This window comes from Nipponia nippon, unplaced genomic scaffold (assembly GCF_047370975.1).
Source record: "Nipponia nippon isolate SJK-2023a ecotype South Korea unplaced genomic scaffold, ASM4737097v1 scaffold_1, whole genome shotgun sequence".
NCBI classification, from domain to species: domain Eukaryota; kingdom Metazoa; phylum Chordata; class Aves; order Pelecaniformes; family Threskiornithidae; genus Nipponia; species Nipponia nippon.
Genome location: NW_028262290.1, coordinates 7489556 through 7506896, shown reverse-complemented (window position 1 = coordinate 7506896; position 17341 = coordinate 7489556). Strand labels below are relative to the sequence as shown.

Below are 17341 nucleotides of genomic sequence, written 5' to 3'. Positions count from 1 at the left end.
AGATTTTAAATACAAGGATTTAGACTTGGGAATCTGGATGAAACCTTCATGATGAAAAAAAGAAAAATGATTAGGTTAACTTTCTGCTTTCTCAGTGTTTAAATATCATTTCTCTTTCATAGAAATATTCCTGGACAGGATGGACTAGGGATTTAGTTAGCCCACGAATTTCCTGTGTTCATGTGCATTTTTTCTTTAATAAAAAATACTTCTGTCTTATTTAGAATCATAGAATCATAGAATTGTTTAGGTTGGAAAAGACCTTTAAGATCATCAAGTCCAACCAGTCCTCAAGAGACTAAACTGTTTCGCACCACAAGCAGATAAGAGGAAACCAATGTACTACTAGCACCACCACTACATATTGACACTTCTGCTCCGAAGTCTGTATTGACTACCTTTGTTCTCTGTTTTATGACATTAGTTTTAACCAGTGAAGGGAGGAGCAGCTGTGCCTTTTCAGAGGACTGCCTCTATTACAATACAGTTCTGCTGGGCTTCCAAAGGTCGGATCTTACTCCTTTCCTGCAGCAAACACACCTGGAATACGCAGGACTGATCTTTCATTGTCACTGTAGAAGATGGCGGTGTGACCAAGACCTTGGAAAGATTTGAAAATGTCCTCTTGTGGCGCTAGGCGAACAGAAGACAGGATCCCTTTATTATGGTTTGGGAAATATCATAGAATCATAGAATCATAGAATCGTCAAGGTTTGAAAAGACCTTTAAGATCATCGAGTCCAACCGTCGACCTTATCACTGCCAAGTCCATCTATACCATGTCTTCAAGCACGGTATCTATCCATTCTTTAAATACCTCCAGGGATGGAGACTCAACCACTTCCCTGGACAGCCTGTTCCAATGCTTGACGACCCTCTCGGTGAAGAAGTTTTTCCTAATGTCTAACCTAAACCTCCCCTGGTGCAGCTTGAGGCCTTTTCTTCTTGTTCTATCACTCGTTGCTAGGGAGAAGAGACCGACCCCCACCTCGCTACAACCTCCTTTCAGGTAGTTGTAGAGAGCAAGAAGGTCTCCCCTCAGCCTCCTCTTCTCCAGACTAAACAACCGCAGTTCTCTCAGCCGCTCCTCATAAGACATGTGCTCTAGACCCTTCACCAACTTCGTTGCCCTCCTTCTAGAGCTATTATGTTGTTCAGAAGGTTCTTTTCTTACTACAGTTTTAGGGTCAAGAAATCTGAGTCACTAAGAGTAGGACTTCATTATGTTTGGTCCATATAAATGCAGAACAAACAGTTCCTTCTTCAAAGACCTAGAGTATGATTAGTATTTGTAGTGATGCAACTCAGGTACAGGATCAGACATCAGCTGGCTAGTGCCTAAGACCAAGAAGAGATAGGACTCTGTTCTAACTCAGTTAATATTCAAGAAAAAGCATTCAAGAAAAAATTTTTCAGACCATTTTTGCTCTTCAAAATGTCCCAAACATGCGTATTAAGCATAGGATACAAAAATCAGAACAGCAGTCCGGAAAGATCAGTGCCTGAGATCTGTTTATTTTCGCTGGGTTTTTTGTTTGCTTGGTTTTGTGGGTTTTTTGATTGGTTGTGTTTTTTTTAATGTTGATCCTTTGCCTTTCTGTACTTTAGGTTTTTGTCCTTAAAATTTAAGAGTGCTTTCCTACTTCACAGTGAAGTTGTTAAGGTAAAGCCCATTAAATACTTTTAAGTGCTCAGACAACACAATTTATTCTGTCTGTAAAGACATTTTAGCTAACTTTTTTTTTTTTTTTTTTTTTTACATACACATTTCCCTGCTTTACTCAGCAATTGGCTTAATGTTATGAGGATTAGAAACAGCATAATCCGAGACTGAAGATCTGTAGCCCTAATTTTGTCAGTAATTGCAATGCAAGAAGGTATTTCACAGTACGGTAAGTCTGCAAACCTCACTAAAGAAAGGAATATACCTTGGATGTTGTACCAACAAAATCCTCTGCTATTTTACTTGAAACACTCAAAATCAGTAACCCTAGATTGAACATAATACAGTTTGCTTTTACCCATAGTCTGGCCTTCATGAGGCACTGGTTAAACACTTCTCCCTCAACTATCAAGATGTATCATCAACACTGAAAATATTCCTAAAACAATGTCATGACAGATGATGTGAGGATTCCTTCTTGTTACCAGTACTTTAAAATAGCCAGTTTACCTCAAGCCCATGGAGTCAGCCATGCTATTAAATTATCCTACAGTGCGCAATATAAAAGGGATCAGCAATTTTGATACCAGAACTTTGGGGCGAGAAATCTCCAAATATCAGGAAACACCTTTGAAGACGAGGTACCTTCAAGTGTCTATGTAATGGCGGCCTTTAAGAAGCTCTCCTCTCTTTTGAAAACATAGGCTTAATGTGAGTGCAGAAAGAACACCATGGCTGTTGGTGCATTGCAACTCTTTATAGATTAATTCCTTTGCTGCTGCTTTGTCTTTCTCCTGAACTCACTGCCACTGCTGCGTCTTCCTCATCCCATTCTGGAACTGCTGCTGTTGCTGCTTCCTTGTTTACTCCTAAACTTCAGCCATCCCTGCTAATCTCAGGAGTGTGATGGAGAAACACATGAGCTTTATGGAACCAAGACAAACCTGACACTGCTTGTTATCTGAGGCTCTGTTCACTGTCACGGCTTACTACACACATCTTGCTGTTGAATGCTGGTGTTCTTGTCTAGTGTGAGACAAATGTCGCTACCAGTAAAAAAACAGATGCACAATTATAGCCATGTTATTCTAAGAAATCTGCCGATTTGCAAAAGTAACAATCCAAAAAAAAAAAAAATCTGAAAGATAAAAAAATGTAGTAATATAATCTCCCTTGGATCTGAACTGCCTTGCAGTACAAGCATTTCTGATCTCCCTTAATAGGCAATTAGAAATTCTGAGTTGTTTCCAGTTATTGAAGAGTAAATATGAGGTTTTTAAAAACTCATGAAAAAATACATAAGAAGGAGAAAAAACAAATTTAAATCTGGAGGGTTGTAATGGATGCAAATAAATCCAAGATGTGCACAAAACAAGACACTGGCTATCTCTCAGGAGACATTCTTTTGAAAGGGAGTGGAAACATATATTTACCAAGATACATGAAGAACTGCATTCACGTATTCAAAACACAATAACCCAGTGCACATTACAGTTGGTATTATGGTATTAATATAGATAAATTGGCATTTTGATGCCTAAAGCTTAGGTTTACGTTGCCTAAATGGGGTTCCCTATCAGCTAGGTGCTTTTGGAGACTGACTTTGATCACCGAATTTTCCAGAAAGGGAACATTTCAGACTAAAAACTTAAAAAAAAAAAAAATCAGCAAAAATCAAAATATTCCCTGTGGAAATTTCAGTTTTGCAGGTGATATGGTATTGTATTGTATTGTATTGTATTGTATTGTATTGTATTGTATTGTATCGTATTGTGGGTATGCTGCTTGATCTCCAATTGCCAGTCCAAAAAAGGAGCAGGTCTCTATCAGTTCTTGTGTTATACTCAACAGCTCTGTGAATAATTTGGATATTCTTGATCTTCTTAATCAATACTGCATGCCTTTTTTTCAGGCAACTGAACTGATCCCCAAATTTTTGTATGACAGTCAGTTGTGGAAGCTATTTGTTGTTTTAATAGTTCTGGTATTTGAATGCTTTACTCCTGCTAACAAAATAAATCAAGGTTTGGGAATAAGAAGCTTGGCTGGTCACTATGGACTTCTCAGCTGTTCAGCTGATCTACTTTTTTTTTTTGGCTCTAAGTTCTCTTGACAACCAGAACATGTCGTAATTGAAAAATGTAAGGTGCTAATAAAAAAAGTTTAGCAAGAATTAAATTATTCTCTGTGAAAATTCCAACTTTGTAGGTGAATTAATAATAATAATAATAATAATAATAATAATAATAATAATAATAATAATAATAATAATAATAATATATTTATTTATTTTACTATGTTTAGTTTATTTTCCACTGGGAAAGTCAATATATCTGTTTTTCCTATGCAGTATGTCCAAAATAGAATATTTTATTTTATGGAATTGATTTTAGAACTTTTGTTTTGAATCAGCTGAAAATAAAACTTTTTTTCAGCACATTTGCTGTTAGAGAAGTGAAGTATGTGTCAAAGTTGTGTCCTACAGTCTGAGCAGTTGAAGACATGGTTTACTTGGTGTGTTTGATTTCTTTCCCATTTTAGACACATAAAGTTTCTTGTTTTTATGTTGTGAACAACCTCCAGATTCTTCCACAATTAGCTTTATTATCCAGCACTGCAGTGCTTTGCCCAAGAACTCTTATGTTCCCTCTGCCTTGCATACTCACAGAGTGGCTAGACAATAGCTTGAATCTCTACAATTTCATACTGAAAATATCTTTTCTGTTCACCATGAGGAAAGAACATGAAGGTAAAAAAACTAGAACTGAAAGTAATGAACTGGAAAGAAAAACTTGTATACACATATACACTTGTTTATGAATGTGCATACTAGTGACTTTAAGCATATCATTAGTTCTTACAGACTACAGAAACATACAGCTCAGAAGCGATGTATGGGATACAAATTCCTTACAATCCTGTGTACATATAATTTCATTGTCTTTTGTGTAATATTGAACATTTCCTATGCTTGTTTTAGATTTAAGCTGTAAAGCTGGTACAGTAGTTCAATATTTTTCTAAACATCTCTTAGAATCATAGAATCATATAATAGTTTGGGTTGGAAGGGGACTTTAAAGGTCATCTGGTTCCAACCCCACCTGCAGTGAGCAGGGACATCTACAACTACATTAGGTTGCTCAGAGCCCCATCCAACCTGACCTTGAATGTTGCAAGGGATGGGGCGTCTACCAACCTCTCTGGGCAACCTGTGCCAGTGTTTCATCACCCTCATCATAAAAAATACCTTCCTTATATCTAGTCTGAATCTACCCGGTTTTAGTTTAAAACCATTACCCCTTGTCCTATCGCTACAGACCCTGCCAAAAAGTTTCTCTCCATCTTTCTTATAGGCCCCCTTTAAGTACTGAAAGGCTGCAATAAGGTCCCCCCAGAGCCTTTTCTTCTCCAGGCTGAACAATCCCAACTCTCACAGCCTTTCTTTATAGGAGAGGTGTTGCAGTCCTCTGATTGTTTTTGTGACCCTCCTCTGGACCTGCTCCAACAGGTACTGAATGCAGTACTCCAGGTGGGGTCTCACCAGAGCGGAGTAGTAGGACAGAATCACCTCCCTCGATCTGCTGGCCATGCTTCCTTTGATGCAGCCCAGGATATGGTTAGCCTTCTGGACGGCGAGTGCACATTGTCGGCTCATGCCCAGCTTTTCATCCACCAGTACCCTCAAGGCCTTGAGCTGCACCTTGGCTTTCCTGACCCCATCCCTACACAACTGGGCAGCATCCCTATACTCTTCCAAGGATACCTGTCTCTGTGTCCACTGCCTGTGCATTTCATTCTTGCTCTTCAGTTTGACCGGCAAGTCTCGACTCATCCATGTCGGTCTCTTGCCTTCCTTTCCTGATTTCTTACACCTGAGGATTGAGAGCTCTTGCCCTCTATGGAAAGCATCCTTAAAGATCTGATAGCTGTGTTCTGCTCCCTTGTCCCTAAGGGCAGTTTCCCAGGGGGTCTTATTTACTAACTCCTTGAACAGCTGGAAGTTAGCTTTCCTAAAATTCAGGGTCCTGACTTTGCTCTTCGCCAGACCCATACCCCTCAGGACTGCGAACTCCACCAGTGCATGATCACTGCAGCACAGGCTGCCTCCAATCTTGACATCATCGATGAGCTCACTTGCGTTGGTGACCATCAGGTCCATCTATCGCATCCCCTCTAAGGCTATCTATTACCTGGCTTAAGAAGTTATCCTCAGGAGTCTCCTGGGTTGCCTACAGCTCACTGTGCTACTTTTCCAGCAGATGTCAGCGCGGTTGAAGTCCCTCAGCAGGATGAGAGCCTGCAAGCTTGATGCCTCCTGTAGCTGGAGTAAGAAGGCTTCGTCAATAGGCTCCCCTTGATCAGGCAGCCTGTAGTAGACACCAACCACAAGATTCCCTTTGTTGCCTCAGTCTCTAATTCTTACCCATAAGTTTTCAAACTGCTCATGGCTATTCTTCAGAGACAGCTCATCATGCTCTACCCATTTCTTGATGTAGAGGACAATGCCTCCACACCTCCTTCCTCACCTGTCCCTTCTGAATGGCTTGTAGCCATAGATAGCCGCACTCTAGTCATGGGATTCATCCCACCAAGTTTCAGTAATGGCAACTAGGTCGTAGCTTTCTAGCAGGACCATAGCTTCCAGCTCCTCCTGTTTGTTGCCCATGCAGTGTGCATTGGTGTAGAGGAACTTCAGCTGGGCTGTCAGCCATGTTACCTTCTTAGAGGAACAACCCTTAATTCCTTTGAGGTATTTCACTGGTGTTTCCCTGTTGGCTCCTATTACTTCAGGAGCCCCTCGCTCATCTCCATAAGACTTCAAGTATGCTGCAGTATAGCCAGCACATCTCAGAGAAACAGACTGAGAGCCCTCGCTATCACCCTGTTCCTCTAACCTTGGTGTGTCATCCTACAGCTGGTCACAGGCAAGCCTGATATTATCCCCCTCCCCCTTCAAGTCTAGTTTAAAACTCTGTCAATGAGCCCCACTAGCTTGTGAGCAAAGACCGCCTTCCTCCTTTGAGAAAAGTGAATCCCATTTGATGCCAGCAAGCCTGTGTTGGGTTTGCATGGCAAGGTTTTGGTATCAGGGGGGTGCTACAGGGGTGGCTTCTGTAAGAAGCTGCTAGAAGCTTCCCCTGTGTCCAGTAGAGCCAGTTCCAGCAAAATCCAAGATGGATCCACCACTGGCCAAGGCCAAGCCAATCAGTGACAGTGGTACAACCTCTGTGATAATATATTTAAGAAGGGGGAAAAAAAACCCTGTACAACTGCAGCTAGAGAGAAGAGTGAGAATATGCAAGACACACAACTCTGCAGACACCAAAGTCAGTGCAGAAGGAAGGGAAGGAGGTTCTCCAGGCACTGGAGCAGAGACTCACCTGCAGCCTGTGGAGAAGACCATGGTGAGGCAGGCTGTCCCCCTGCAGCCCATGGAGGTCCACAGTAGAGCAGGTATCCACCTGCAGCCTGTGGAGGACCCCACGCCAGAGCAGGTGGATGTCTGAAGGAGGTTGTAACACCATTGGAAGCCTGTGCTGGAGCAGGCTTCTGGCAGGACCTGTGGCCCCATGGAGAGAGAAGCCCACACTGGAGCAGGTTTGCTGGCAGGACTTGTCACCCCATGGTGACCCATGCTGGAGCAGTCTATTCCTGAAGGACTGCACCGCATGGAAGGGACCCATGCTGGGGCAGTTCATGAAGAACTGCAGCCCCTGGGAAGGACTCATGATGGAGAAGTCTGTGGAGGACTGTCTCCCATGGGATGGACCCCACGCTGGAGCAGGGGAAGAGTGTGAGGATTCCTCCCCTTGAGGAGGAAGGAGCATCACAGACAACGAAAACCCCGAAATTGTGGCAGTGACACCAGCCACGGAACCACATATTAATAGACTGGGCCTGTCTGTTTCTTCCACTGTCGCTGCTCACAATTGGAAGGAGAGAGAACAAAATAACCTGTGCTCCAGATTCCCTTACTAACTGTCCCTGAAGTCTCTTTTGATCGCCCTTGGACTACGCATTGCAGCTTCATGGCCACCCACATGGAAGAGCAGCAATGGGTAATAGTCTGAGGGCCATACCAGGCTAGGAAGTTTCCTTGTGATGTCCTTAACCTGGGCCCCAGGGAGGCAGCAGACTTCCCTAACAGGAGGGTCTGTCTGGCATATTGCAACCTCTGTTCCCCTCAGAAGGGACTCACCTACAACTATAACCTGTCTTTTCTTCCTCGTGGAGGTGGTCATGGTACAAAGGGTAGGCCTTTCTGACCTTGGTCACACCTCTGGTGTAGATGGACTGTCATCCACATCATCCATTGACTTGTCTTCCACATCCACAGCCTCATACCTGTGGTACGGAGGCACCTGGGAAGGCAAGGTAGGCAAAGAGGGGGTTTGTCTGCTGCCCTGAGCGTGGACTTGCCTCCATTCTCTCCTTTCCTTTAAGCTACTGCCTTCAGCCTGTCAGGGGCAGGATACAGGATCCCCTTGATCATGAGTTTTTTCTGGTGGCTGTTCCTGTGTCTGTCTCAGGGAGGGCATGATTCCACCAGTCTATCTCTTTCTCAGAATGCCTGATGCTCCTTAACCTTTCTACATCTTCTTGTAGGTCTGCCACCAAGCTGAGCAGATCATCTGCCTGGTCACACCTCACACAGCTGTTCTCACTACTGCCATAGTAGTGAGAACTAACACTCTCTGCAGCCTGAGACCTGGATGGCTTCATGTTTTCGTGGGAGCTCTGTCTGGGTTGCCACATCCATTCTGGTGAGTCATAGAATCATAGTTTCATAGAATGGTTTGGGTTGGAAGGGACCTTAAAGATCATCTAGTTCCAACGCCCCTGCCATGGGCAGAGATACCTTCCACTAGACCAGGTTGCTCAAAGCCCCATCCAATCTGGCCTTGAACATTTCCAGGGAGGGGGCAGCCACAGCTTCTCTGGACAACCTGTTCCAGTGCCTCACCACCCTCATAGCAAAGAACTTCTTTCTTATGTCTAATCTAAATCTACCTTCTTTCAGTTTGTAGCTATTACCCCTTGTCCTATCACTATGCTCCCTTGTAAAAAGTCCATCTCCAGTCCAGAGGACATAGCTTTCTGCCAGGTGGATACCATTGCTAAGCTCTTTCTGAGAGGGTGATGACCACCCATTGAACTCACCTCTTGAGCTGGTAAGGTGACTATGCCCTTCCTGGGCACCGTTCCATGCAAACTGCCATGTCACGCCCTAGCTGCCCTGCCATGCTCTGTTTGTCTGTTCTGTTCACAGGGCTCCTGGTGCTAGCGCTCCCCAGGCTGTTTTTTATAGGTGTGGGGGTGGCCGTGGTTGCTCTGGCAGTGCCCAGGCCTCATCAGCATCTCCCACAAGAGTTGCTGGCTCCTGGTTGGTCTCTACGCTGTCCTAGTGTTTCCCTGCCTCAGGAAAATGCCCTGTGTGCCAAGATCTGCCACTCCACTGTGGATCGGGAGGGCTCCGGAGCAGTTTCCCTCGGCAACTGACCTCTTTTCCTATGCTCCTGGATTTTGGAAAACAAAGCAAAACAAAACAAATATTTAAGTTTTTTTTCCAGCTGGCATGTTACTTGGAAATATATTTTTCAGGCGTTCAGTCTTTTCAACACACAATGTATCTTCTTCCTGCACTGCATTCAAAACTAGAAAGAACTAGACACACTGTGTCAGAAAAGCTTGGGCAAAGGCTTGCTTAAGTCTTTGTCTAGTAAAATGAGATGATCTTAAATCCCAAAAATGAGTTATTGAATTTGGCTTGATTAACTTTTATTTAGTATTATGAAATCTGATGAGTCTTATTGATTTTCAAATCTATAACTCTATCCTTTTAATTCCTCCTATTATCAGCATTAGGTACTGATTGCTATTGTTAAAAGGTTTCATAGTTGTAGAAACTGATTCTTATGATTAATTTGACATATTTGATGACAATCATAACATTTGATAATATCAGTATCTCATTAATTGATTGACTACTACATTACTTCTGCTAAGATAAATCACCTGACAAATGCAATATATCAAATGAGTTTTAACTTCCTTGTGTACTATTCAGCTACTAAAAAAGCAAATGATTTTCAGTCCATTTGGGACAAGTGACCCTTTTGAATTTTCCCCTTTGACAGGGTTAAATCAAAGCACTAAGACTGTAATTTAAACACTCTTGGGAGATGTAGGACCTGATGAGATGCATCCCAGGGTCCTGAAAGAACTAGCAGATGTAGTTGTTCAGCCACTCTCCATCATATTTCAAGCATCATGGCAGTCAGGTGAAGTCCCCAGTGACTGGAAAAAGGGAAACATTTTTAAAAAGGGTCAAAAGGAGGAGCCTGGGAACTACTGACCAGCCAGCCTCACTTCTGTGCCTGAGAAGATCATGGAATAGATCCTCCTGGAAGACATGTCAAAACATATGGAAGACAGGGAAGTGATTAGAGACAGCCAACATGGCTTCACCAAGGGCAAATTGTGCCTCACTAATCTAGTGGCCTTCTACAATGGAGTGACTGCATCAGTGGACAAGGGAAGAATTATGGATATCATCTGCCTGGACTTCTGTAAGGCCTTTGATAGGGTCCCCCACAACATTCTTGCTGCTAAATTGGAGAGATACAGGTTTGATGGATGGACTGTTAGATGGATAAGGAATTGGCTGTATGGCCACATCCAAAGTGCTGCAGTCAGCAGCTCAATGTCCGGATGGAGATCAATGACAAGTCGTGTCCCTCGAGGGTCCATATTGGGACTGGTAGCGTTTAATATCTTCATCAGCAACGTAGACAGTGGGATCGAGTGCACCCTCAGCAAGTTTGCTGATAAGACCAGGCTGAGTGGTGCAGTTGATCCACTTGGGAAGGGATATCATCCAGGGGCACCTTGATAGGCTTGAGCGGTGGGCTTATGTGAACTTCATGAAGTTGAAAAAGGCCAGGTGCAAGGTCTGACTCCTGGTTCAGGGCAATCACCAGTATCAGTTCAGGCTGGGTGATGAATGGATTGAGAGCAGGTCTGCAGAGAAGGACTTGGGGATATTGATAGTTAAAAATTGGACATAAGCTGGCAATGTTCACCTGAAGCCCAGAAAGCCAATCATATCCTGGGCTGGATCAAAAGAAGCATGGCCAGCAGGTCAAGGGAGATGATTCTCCCCCTCTACTCCACTCTCATGAGACCCCCACCTTAAGTACTGTGTGCAGATCAAGAAAGATGTAGATCTGCTAAGTGGGTCCAGAGGAGGGCCACAAAAATTATCAGAGGGCTGGAACGCCTCCCCTTTGAAGAAAGGCTGATTGAGCTGGGGGTTTTTAGACTAGAGAAGAGAAGGTTCCAGGAAGACCTTATTATGACCTTTCATTATAAAAAGGGAGCTTACAAGAAAGATGGAGAGAGATTTCTTATCAGGGCCTGTAGTGACAGGACAAAGGGTAATGGTTTTAAACTGAAAGATGATAGATTTATATTGGACATAAGGAAGAAATTCTGTACAATGAGGGTGGTGAGACACTGGAACAGGTTGCCTAGAGAAATTGTGAATACCCCATCACTGGAAGTGTTCAAGGTCAGATTGGATGGGGCTCTGAGCAACCTGATCTAGTGGAAGATGTCCCTGCCTGTGTCAGGGGAGTTGAACTAGATGATCTTTAAAGGTCCTTTCCAACCCAAACCATTCTATGATTCTATGCTTCTATGTCTGTTTCTTCAGTGACTAGCCAAGGAACCTCAGGCTATCACAGGTAAGTACCAAAATCTGCCATAGACATGGTTAAGACACACTAAATAACTCCAAAATTCTCGTTTTTCCTTTTAGAAATCCAGCTAGCAGTCAGTGACTCTTACTGGTATTTACCATTTTTTGTTTTAATCTGATCCATCTGATTCTAGTTATAAAATGGTTTCCTTCTCCTTTCACTCTGAGCAACCTGATCTAGTGGAAGATGTCCCTGCCTGTGTCAGGGGAGTTGAACTAGATGATCTTTAAAGGTCCTTTCCAACCCAAACCATTCTATGATTCTATGCTTCTATGTCTGTTTCTTCAGTGACTAGCCAAGGAACCTCAGGCTATCACAGGTAAGTACCAAAATCTGCCATAGACATGGTTAAGACACACTAAATAACTCCAAAATTCTCGTTTTTCCTTTTAGAAATCCAGCTAGCAGTCAGTGACTCTTACTGGTATTTACCATTTTTTGTTTTAATCTGATCCATCTGATTCTAGTTATAAAATGGTTTCCTTCTCCTTTCACTCTTGGCAGTGCAATGTTGATCCAAGGACCAGAATGAGACTAGAATTTATTCACCATCTTTTTTTCCTGAAAATGAATATGAAAACTTTGAGATGCTGTAGATCCTTTTCTGAATCTGTACACGAACTGACAAACAACCATACACAATCAGGATTTTTTTTAAACAGGAATTGTTTTAAATAGTTCTTTTTGCATTTAATTAACATCATTATAGTTAAGATGCTCTTCTAGACTCAAATTAATAATGAAGCTGTTGATGTACCTATTGGAGGTATGCCTTTATCACTTTGGGGGGAAAATCAATAGAAAGCAATTTTTCATTACTTTTTCCCTGTCAGATAAAATGGTATTCTCTTGGTCTTACATTTTACATATAAGTCATTATCACGGGTGAGCGCTTATTTGATACCATTGCTCCCAGACACTTTCAACTGCCAGGAGGTAGAATACTGTCATTACTTTGGCAAAGCAAAAGTGGTAGACTTATATTATTTCTGTTAATGAGGTGGGGATAATTAGATAGATCAAAAGATAACCAAAGTATGTCCAAGTTACTTAGGTCCTAATTCTGCAGAGCCCACAACTAATGAAGCATGATTAGAAATACCGTGTCCCACTTTTAGGGATGATCCTTAACTCTTATAATGGAATATTGAATGTTTGCTGTTAGAGTGGAAACAAGTGCTTTCATTGAGACCATGGCTAATATGCAAACTTTATATGGAGTTTGAATAGTCTTGGTTTTTCCAGTGATTAAAATTTAGTTTAGGATATCATTTGGGTCTTGTTTTTCATGTGTTTGGGTTTTTTTTTTTTGTTTTTCTTGTGTATTTTTTTCCCCAGCTGCAATCCTTCAGAAAAAAAGAGGCAAATGCACACTGTTATTTGCATACTTTTCCACTCTACTTTGCAGCAGAAATCTCATGAGAATAACTACTTACCCCCCCACCCCACTTTCTGACACTTCCAAATCAAAGATAAAAAGAATAAAAGAATATAGGCAAATTCTTACAATATACACATTGGCAAAGCTTGTTTTATGTCCCACTTCACTGGCTGCCTCACTAGAGACTAAGAGCTCTTTACTTCTACCAGCTCATGAAATTATTCCCCCGGGTCTATGATCTAATGCTGCAAGTTATTGGTGGAGGTGCATAGGAGCTGATTTTCCCCGTGTATTATTGATGTTTTTCAGATTTTATGAAATGTCTGTTCCTCACTGGGATAAAATTAAGATTCTTAACATATTATATGAAGAGTAAAGAAGGATTTTTCCTTCCAGGATGGTTTTAGAGCCTTATTTTTAGTAGGAAGCACCCCTGTATTCCTGAGTCAGGAAAGAGCTTGAATTTAAGTCTCCAATTTTACATTAATGCCCTTACATATTGGCTATCAATTAAAAAAGAAATACACATATACTCTTCCCGCCACAAATGAACATATCACCTGATTACGTCCTTGATATATTTTACAGAAAAGTTTTAGTTCTAAAGAGCTAGCATTTTATGTTTATTTTTGCTTGTGGTTAGAAGTTCTGAGAAAATCCCATTTTCTCTGTGTGCCACTCTACCATGCCCAAGAATATTTCTTTCTTATGAAGTACCAACCATACTTATGTCAGTTTGTTGATCTGTTTAAGAGGAGTCTAAACCTATGCTTAACCTGAATTCTACTATTTCTGATTCAGACATGAAGATCTGAACCCAAAAGTGTCTTCTTTTTTTCCCTATGATTTATAGCAGTAAGTTAAAAAAAAAAAAAAAAAAGTTATTCTCTTCCATATAAACTTTGCTTAACAGATTTTAGTCACAGATTGGAACCCTGTTGCTTACCCCTTGTTGGATTTGTTAGAGATAATCCTTCATTAATGATCTTGTGTAACGTACACAGATAAGTATAGGTATGAAAAAAATAAGGCTGCTTAAAATTATTTTTACAAGATCTTTTCCCATTTTTTGTAAATTTTTTGTAAATTTTTTGTAAATATTTTTTCCTGAAGGCTTCAGAATTCAGGCTGGTTTCAAATGAACTCTAAAGAGGCTCTCCGACTGCAGTATCAATGATTTTTTTTTTAAGTCAAACATGTTTTCCCATGGTAAAAGATTTATTTTTTTGGGATAAAAACATACCTCATCTGAGCTATTTAATATTATTCTGTTTTTAATCATGAGATGAGGAGGATGGAAAAAAACAGCAATATGATATCAGTCTCCTGTCAAACATGTCAAAGGGAATGTCAAAGTGGCTCTGAAATACATTACAGCTGTCAATGGAAGAAGGAAACCTAATAAACTTTGGGAATGTTTTGAAGACTTCTGTAATTAAAAAAGAATATACAAACTTCTGGAAACACTGATGAAAAAATGTGTCACGAACAGCAGGGAAAATGAATCTCCAGCTTCTGTACAGTCTTCATCTTATAAAGGGTATCCCTAAGACTTTTTTTTGAGGTTTGCCACATAAATATTTCCATGCTAAACTGCAAATGTAACATGCAAAAGGAGAAAGTGTTATGGATGTGCAGTGCAGTTTATGCAATGTTGAATTAGAAAGTACTGCAGATGTGCAATACAGCTTTGATAGTGCAGTGGTTGCTTATGGCAGATAACCTAGATAAATCTCCTGTAGTATTAGTACAAGAGCACTGTGGTTGTTCCAGGTTCAACTAAATAAAATTATGTATATGTATGGCCTTGCTCACATCATCTTTCTTTTTCTTCTTCCTTTTTTGTTTACCCCTTCATTTTTATCTTCAATGAATCTGAACTCTTCTTCAGAATGGGTGCTAAGCAAAAATCATGAAATCTTTCACTGGAAGAGGAAAATGAAAGATACTGAAGTGAAGACTCTAATTTTGTTTACAAAGGGGAAACATGCTTTTAAATGGGTGACTGATGAAAGACATCCCCATTAAACTGGAATACTGAGAATGTCACCTTTATTTATGAGGCTTCAACACTATCAAGTGTCAGAGAAGGCCAATGCAAGAGCGAGTGATTTTGACATTCTTATTTTCAGTCTGTTTCTTGTGCTTTGCTTAGAAATCTAGTGAGATGTCTCCAGCGTCAAACTGTGAAAAACAACCTTTAAGCTTCATAGACACGTGGCTCATGGCTTCAGCTCCTACTCGGGTTTATCAGAAACTTTGCAGGGATCTGACAAAGAACCTTAAAATATTTATCTGTCGACACAGATCTTGAAGTGAGTCTGTGTACATTAATCTCTTGTAAAAACAAGGTTAAATTAGTGCTAGAAAACATTGCATTTAAGGATATCAGCTAGGATTCACAGCCAGCTCAGCTAATCACCTGGCTGGCTGGTTGATCTGAAAGTTAACAAAGCCAGCAATACTTAGAAGCCAAGGAGTGTCATCAGCAGTTGCCCAGCTAAGGGTTTCAATACATTATGCTGCAGTTAAACAATTAATAATAAATGACAGCAAATCCAGCAAAGGAATCCCAACAAAGACACAATACTGAAGAAAGCAGAATGACCTTTAACTTCAGCCACGCAGTGACCTGTGATCTTCCCTTGTGGGTTACACGCCAAAAAGCAATGTTAAGTAATGAATGCTGAACAAATGCTGCAGAGGTATGACTTTTATCAGCTTCATTGGAGATTTCATGAGCTTCAGATTGGCCCCATGGTGTAAAATGAAACAGGAATGCCTCTGGTTTAAATTTTGATGCCATAGTGTTGGCTTATATTAGTGGAGAACCTGACCCCGGGTCTCCAAAAGGCTATTGACACCCTTTTTGTGAGGTCCTTGTAGCTGCAGATTGCAGCGTAACTTCCACACCGGGGATCTACAACCAAGGGACAGTGTGATATTTCTGCCTCTTCTACAGAAAATGGTGCCATAACCTGCAGGATAACACTTTCCAGCTATCAGTATTTACAGTTCAACACTAGTATAGATAGAGTTAACAGTTTTGTGTTACATCTGAACATAAACCCCACTCTTTTGGTCAGATTATAGGTCCTTGTAGCCCAGTATAATTTTTCTGAAAGTGGCCAGCTGCAGATTCTAAGAGAAAAGAAGAACGATTTTGCAAAGAGATGCTTGAACAGCAGAGGTTATTATTTCTATGTGGTCATGATTCACCTGGAGAAGATAAATAGGAAATGATAGTTCATTGAATCATCTATTGCAAGTAGATCATTTGTTAAAACTGATGCCGTAGAATCCAAAAGCTTGCATGTACTCAAAAAAAAAAAAAAAAAAAAAAGTGAAAACATTAAGGAAAGAAAAGCTTATCAAAGCTGTTAAAAACAACATAATTTCTGGCTCAGGAGGTCTCAGAGTCAAAATGTTCCCTCTTATCCCACAGCAATTTAAATTCATCAAACGTGTTTGTTAATGGACCTTGCCAAATACCTTTAGAAATCTCAGTACTCAGACAATATTACCAAAAGACATTTAATAATGTCCCTCATGAGGAGTTTTTAAAGATTCTTTAGTAAACAATAAAAGTTAGTATCTAAACAAATTAAGCACTTCTTGGAAAAGGTATTGTTGCGGGGTTTGGCTTTTGGTTTTGTTTTTTTTTTCTTCTTTCTTTCCAAGGACAAACAGTAAATCTGTAAGAAGCTGTCAGATCTAGCTACTATCCAAAAACCTTCCATGCTTTTCTAAGGAGCAGGGTTAGCAGGTTTCACTGTCAGCCATTTAATTTGAGCTCACAAGCTTAACCAGCTTCTTGTCTTCTCCCAGACTTCATAAAGTCAGTCTGGCTGCCACCAGCCAGGAGGCATTCAGTTGCTCTCAGGCTTACAATTCAAGCAGAGATTGAAATGATTAAGGCATGGGAAGATGGCTGGAGTAGCACCTGAGCCTGATGAGTCTGTCTGCCAAAGCTGAGACTTAGAAAATGCTAGTAAAAAGTGATTGTTTTCATATTTTAGAGGTCATCTGATGTAGCTGCTTGTAACAAAGGTGGTTTAATTACAACAAAATCATATACAAGATAGCACTGTGTCCCTGCACTATTACAAATACCTCCCAGGTAAAAATAACTCTGTCTCTTCATTGTGGGAAAAACTTCCATAAATTTCTATTTAAGAAACGTATCTTTCTTCTCCTCTCAATACTTGTTTCTCTAATTTGCATTATAAATAGATGAAAATGTTATCACACCTTCATACAGACCTTTATGAAACTCTCTAGTCCTGCTGAAAACCCAGAAATTCACTCATAAATCACCCCAAACTCACTTATCTCAGCAATTTTTTTTCCTTCTCAATGCATTTGGATGCTATTCCATAACCTTTGAACACTCACCCAGAAGCTGTTAGTCCAATAACATTCATTTCATGCTTAGCCACTGTTCAGGTTAAAGTATTGAAACACCTTTGAGGAGTTCCTTTTATCAAAGAATTTTAGCATGAAAGCAAGAAAAAGTCTATCTTATTTTTTATAGAA

At 40.8% G+C, this 17341-nt stretch overlaps 1 pseudogene; it reads right to left on the bottom strand.

The window, feature by feature from the left end:
- Window positions 1-459: 459 nt before the first annotated feature.
- LOC148057236 (uncharacterized) lies at window positions 460-5495 on the bottom strand (annotated as a pseudogene).
- Between the last annotated feature and the right edge of the window lie 11846 nt (window positions 5496-17341).